A 6,312-nucleotide genomic window follows, 5' to 3' on the forward strand; every position below is an offset into this window, starting at 1 on the left:
AACAAATTAGAAGACACAAGGGCTTTTGACCTGACGCATTTCGGCCTGCATAGGCCTTCTTCAGAGGTCAAATAAACTGAGGAACATATTGGCTAATATACAGATACAATACAATCATGCAGATACAAGATATAAAAATTAATAGGGACCAGAAAACAGTTGTTCCAAAATGAGACCACTAGGCACAGAATAAAAATACAAATAAGGCCTCCAACAGTGTGATCAAGTGCCAAGTGGTTTTTCTGGTATAAATTTCTGGTCCAGAAATTGCCTTCCTATGATTGTTCTGCCAAATGTCCTCAACAGAATTGTCCTTAAGCAAAGAGCACAAGAAAGGCAGGACATAAACTTTTAAATAAATAATATAAACAATCTCTACCACCACCAGCCACTGTACATTTAATCCACGCACTCACCTCCAGCACCACCCATAACCACCCCCAATTAGTCTGTGCTCCGACGGCCTCTTCATTCAAGCTGCCGCTGTCTCAAGCTCCGTCCATCAATACCAAGAAATATTTTGATGAGACTGGCCCCTCTCCATCCATACTTGTGTCCAATGCTCCCTCTAAACTGTGGAGTCTTGGGAGCAGAAATCCTAGTTCGTGAGCTCCTGGCATTAAAGTTGTGAGCGAGCGACTGGGCTGCTGCATAAATTAAGTCTGCTCTGGAGCCATCCCCCCTGAGCCAAGACAAACATCTGTGAGCTGGAGGCTAAAAGCCTGTGAGCCAGCTCACACTAACTCGGCTAAGAGGGAACACTGCTTGTGTCACCGAGTAATCTGACACATCTGTTACTTCCAGTGCTGCCAAGGTGGCTCAGACCTTCTTGGCATGTGTCAGATGGTGTGCGGCTTCAGCTCACAGAACATGTCTGGGGACTGTCTGTTGCCCGTTTGGATAAAGGGAGAAGGTATCTTGAAAAACAGGTTCCACTTTCCTACCAGAACTCTCTGCTTTCCCATGCAGTGAGATCAAAGAATCTCTCCCAAATCTTGGGCAGATCCAGCAGCGCATTCCCCTGGAACAAGAAATCTTCTGCTGCAGTCAGCAGAACGCTCCTTTCTGCCACTGGAAAAGCCTGCAAGACCCAACCCCGGATTTCCAAGGGCAGACTGCAGCGAATTCACAGCCCCTCTTGAACCTTCCAATTAAAAATATCTCTGGGATAAGGAAGCCCATAGAATTTTTGGGTACGCCAACAACCACATCCCTTTAGAAATCGCTGCTGTCGCTCGAGATGTGAAAAATGAAATCTTATCTCTGTTAACGTACAACGAGCATCAAAGCTTTGTAGCCAATTTTAATTGCTTGGTCTCTGCCAATTTCACTGATACTTTCGCACAGAGCTGTTAATAAAAAGGCGTCTGTTGATACGTTCCCATCCATCTGTGCTATTAATTGCTGAAAGCATTCTCTGCAGCCGTTTTTCTTTCTCCTGACAGCACTGCCTACTATAGAAGTGCTTTTGTTTAAGAAGTCTCCCCTGCGTGGCTCGTGACATAAGATCAGGAGCAAATAAAATAAATATACCTTTGTGCCACAATACATAAAAACAGGAGTGAAAATTCTTCATAGCTTATTCTAAGGAGTCTCTTGGCTGTAGATTTTTACATACCCCACTGACCATTTCACTTTAATTTATTATTTATTATTAATTCCATTTATACCCCGCCCTCCCTGCGAACGGGCTCAGGGTGGCTTACAGCAGTGGCCCAATTGCCAATAAAATCGATAAAACAATATACATTGTTTCATAATAAGTTAAAACATCTGGATCTTCTTTTGGCAACGTATTCAGTGCTCCCTGTCACATTTAGGTGTGATGTTGCAGGTCTGCATTTTCAATGTCTTTGCAACCAAAGACAATTCCTCCTTCTGGAGCCTTTGTTGCAGGTAATTTCAGAAGGTAGCCGTGTCGGTCCACAGTAGAACACCTAGATCTGAGTTCAGTAGCAGCTTAGAGACCAACAAAATTATGTGGAAATAAGCTTTTGAGAAAGCTTATACCCTGAAAATCTTGTGCTCTAAGGTGCTATTGCACACAAACCTAGTTGCTGTAGTTGTTCATATTTCTTAGGCAGTATTTGGAAAAGTTTATATTTTAGATCCTATACATACTTGCAAACATCTTACCTGTAGCAATTTTCTTCTTCCAGCAGGCTTAATTTGTAACTCAGGGTCTTGTTTTAAAGACCAACTTGTAAATGCTTTCGTGGGAAAGAGCCAACTTCATCAGATGCATGTAGCGAGTCCTCAATAGGCAGGCATATATAAGAAGATCAGAACAGCAAAAGGATGGTAGAACAGCAGGGGTCCAAGGGCCTTTCTTGAAATTCACAAAATACAACGTGAAATGCAATTAGGTAAAACTACTTCTGAGCCTTTTTCTTCATACCTCTGCGTAATGAGGACCCACCTCACATGTCTGACAAAGTGGGCTCTAGTCCACAAAAGGTTATGCTGCAATAAAACCTGTTGGTTTTTAAGGTGACACAAAACTCCTATGTATTTTTGCCGTGAGGGGTTAACAAAGCTTCTCAACTGGTTTTTACACCAACAGTGCCATTCTAAGGAGAGTTACGACATTGACTTCAATGTCCTTAGAAGGGTGTAACTCCACATGGCAGGACTGGGTCCAGTTTTTTCACTCAGTCTTGCCTAATTACCCTCCACACTAAATTTTGCATTCCACATGTTTTTTTATTGTCCATGCAGGTCCTGTGATCTCCAGCAAGGACATTTTGGCAGTCAGAGGGGACTTCCCTCTTGCCTTCCTGCCTTCACCAGCAGAAAAGCTGGTCTTACGTGTGTGCTGTTCTTCTGACACAAGTCACACAAATTTACATCCAAGATTTCCTGCAATTTAGATGGAACTACTACTGTGGAGAAAGCCCCATCTGCCTTGTTTCAGACCTGAAAAACAGATTAGAAACAGACATCAGTCGGTAGCCCGTAGCGTGGGAGAAAATGGTTACTCAAAATGGAAACAGTTTTCCTATCATGTTCAGCTTTAAACTCTGTAACAGCTAGATTGGCCGTCTACCTGTCCCGCCCTGACCAAGCCACAGTAATCCACCCAATGGACACCTCCAGATTAGACTACAATAACTTGCTCTACATAAGACTACCCTTGAGACTCACCCGGAAACTCTAGCTGGTCTAGAACACAGTGGCACAGATCCTTACAGGGACCTAGCAAACGGCATATATTCGACCTGTGCTGTGCAACCTGCACCAGATCAAGTTCAAGGTTTTGGTGCTTACCTTAACAGTTAGGGACCCGCGTATCTTTGGGACCGCCTCTCCAGATATACCCCCTGAAGAGCATTTGGAACTCTCTGCCAAGTAATATCTGTGCCCTGCGGGACATAATGCAGTTCCGCAGGGCCGGTAAGGCAGACATGTTCCGCGAGACGTTTGGTTGAGGACAGTGATGGCACCCATCTGACTGGCACCCTTACCCCTTGCCGCCCCTCCGCAAGGTGGTGGCACAATTAGAAGTCTCAACTGCCATCTACTTAAGTTGATACTGTGATTTTATTGTAATGTTCACGTTTTAACCTCAAATTAGTATGAATATGGTTGCTTTATCTATTGTTGTACACCACCCTGAGCCCTGTTTACAGGGGGAGGGCAGCAGTGTTCCCTCTAAGCTGAGTTAGTGTGAGCCAGCTCACAGTTTTGTAGCCTCCGGCTCACACATTTCTGTCTTAGCTCAGGAAGGGATGGCTCCAGAGCAAACTGATTTATGCAGTAGCCAAATTGCTCGCTCACAACTTTAATGCCAGTAGCTCAGAAAGTAAAATTTTTGCTCACAAGACTCCACAGCTTAGAGTGAACATTGGAGGGCAGTATAAAAAAAGGAATTTACTAAATAAACAGCCTGCCTCTGTGCCATTCGTTTTCACTTAGCTCTCGTCCGCAGCAGCTTCTATCTGACGCCTTCCCCCAGTTGTTGTCCAAAAAACCGTGAGGCGGACCATCTGTAGCTGCCACCAGAAAAAACCGGGGCCACCATCTTGAAACCAGATACTACAAGTCAACACAAAAAATACCGCTTTCCTACTGAATCCGTGAAGCTCGTAAAAACAGGAAAGCAGGCACGAGCCACTTCCCTGTGTTATTTTGCATTCCAGCTCCTGGATGCAAAGACCATAACCTTTGTTCTCCCAGTTAAAAACAAAACAGAACCACAAAACCCGTTTCTACATGACAAGTCACTCCCCCCCACCAATCTGATCGAGGTCAGCCGTGTTGGTGTGAAGCAGTGCAACAAATTCAGAGTGCAAATGGCACCCGGAAGACCTACAAAGATTTATTCAAGGTGTGAGCTAAAGCTCACACCTTGAATAAACCTTTGTCGGTCTTCCAGGTGCCATTTGCACTCTGAATTTCCCCCCCAATCTGTTGAACCTCCAGGAGTCCAAGCAAAAGGCCACCCCTCAAACCATACAGGCCTTTGCTGAAAGTAATATTGACACAGGCACACACACACACCCGGTCCTCACTTTAGTTTCCTTGGCTCTGACCAGTGTTCCCTCTAAGCTGAGTTAGTGTGAGCTAGCTCACAATTCTTTAGCCTCCGGCTCACACATTTTTGTCTTTGCTCAGGAAGGATGGCTCCAGAGCAAACTCATTTATGCAGGAGCCAAATCGTTCGCTCACAACTTCAATGCCAGTAGCTCACAAAGTCGAATTTTTGCTCACAAGACTCCACAGCTTAGAGGAATCGCCTCCCCCCCGACCCCAAACATACCCCACCGACGTTGCTTCGCCCAGCCCGACCCCGCATGCAACGAGGCCTTCCGGGCTCCGCCGTCGCTCTCCGTACCCCCCTCAGTCTCCGCCGGACGCCCCGCGCGGACATCGGACCCGGCCCCCGAGGTAGGCCCCGAAGCCGCGCGCTCTCCCAGGCGGAGCGGCCGCGACGCCGCGCGCCACCTGGCGGCCGAGCCAGCCACGCGAGCCCGAGGCTTTCAAGGCCGCTCGCCGGAGAGTTCCATCCGCCTCGGCTTCGTTCATCAACAAAAGCTGGCTGGGATAGGACGCCCCGGCTTCCCACCCTCGGCCCTGTTCGGGAATCTCCGGCTATTTCCGGAACATGAGCGCATCCCGCCCCCGCCCTTTGGAGGCAGGTTTATTTCCTGATCCCTCTGGGGCGAGCTTCTTTGCAGACTGTACCATTTGTGACAGAAGGGGGAACAGAAAGACAGACTGTGGCTGTAATCGCTTCGCCCCGTCTTATTTATTTATTTAAATACCGTATTTCTCTTCAAGGCATCATTCTCCTCTCCTGTGAGGATGGCGCCCCCCCATCCTTTCTCTTTGGACAGGTAACTTGGAAGAGTCTCATTGCAATGAGTGGGTCTCAGTTCCCACGCTCAGGACCGGCCTGCAACCTGCAGGCTGTACCTACACACAAGCGCTTGGAGACGGTCGTGTAAAGCATAAACGACCGCTCAGAATAAAACTTCAGAGTTGTGAGAACAGGTGTTTTGGTGTGTGTGTGTGGAATGAATGGGGTTTTTGGTTAACACAGGCCAGGTAGTCCAGACAGCTGTTAAGGGGGGTCCTATGAGCAAACTTTGCAGCGTTCATCGTCAAGTTTACAGCAAAAAAAAGACACGGAAATCGAAGCAAGATGCCGCTGTTAACATGCCCAGGCGCTTAATATTTTTGTTTAGTTTTTGCAAAAAGTTGTGCCGAATTAGTTGTAGATTTTCCGGGCTGTTTTGCCTCAATAGACAATCGTACGAAACGTATTATTGTTATCTACTTCCAGTTACAATCTTAGACCAGTTAATTCGTCTGTAAACTTCAAAGAACTCATCGGCACTTGCTTCCAATTAAACAAACAGATTTACCAAGTTATCTAACAAGTTATGCCCCGGAAATCTTTCGGGTCTCCACGGTGCTCCTGGACTCGAATCAACCCCCCCAAAACCCAGGAAAACCAGAATTGGCAGAAAAATAAAAACGCCGAAGTTAACACTTAGCCCCAAACTTCCTGCAAATCAATCTCTCCCTACTAGACTTGGTACGGTCCCACGCCCATCCAGGGAACTGCCCCCTGCCTTTTAAAAAAAATCAATTTAGCATAGCCACGCCTCTTCTGGTTGGAGGACGCAACCGCAGGACCGCCCCCTTCCCTGCGTCAGCCCTTGCCGCTTGGCGCCTGTAGCCCCGTGTAGGGGGGCGAGTCTATATAACGCGACGCCTGAGCAGGTCTCGACTCATTCGCGCCGAGGAGCGCGGAGGAAGAGGAGCAGGGAGGGGGAAAGGCGGCCGGACGTGGTCGCGAGGGGGGAG

The sequence above is a fragment of the Gekko japonicus genome, unplaced genomic scaffold (genome assembly GCF_001447785.1).
Source record: "Gekko japonicus isolate JY-2015 unplaced genomic scaffold, Gekko_japonicus_V1.1 scaffold2282, whole genome shotgun sequence".
Lineage (NCBI taxonomy): Eukaryota > Metazoa > Chordata > Lepidosauria > Squamata > Gekkonidae > Gekko > Gekko japonicus.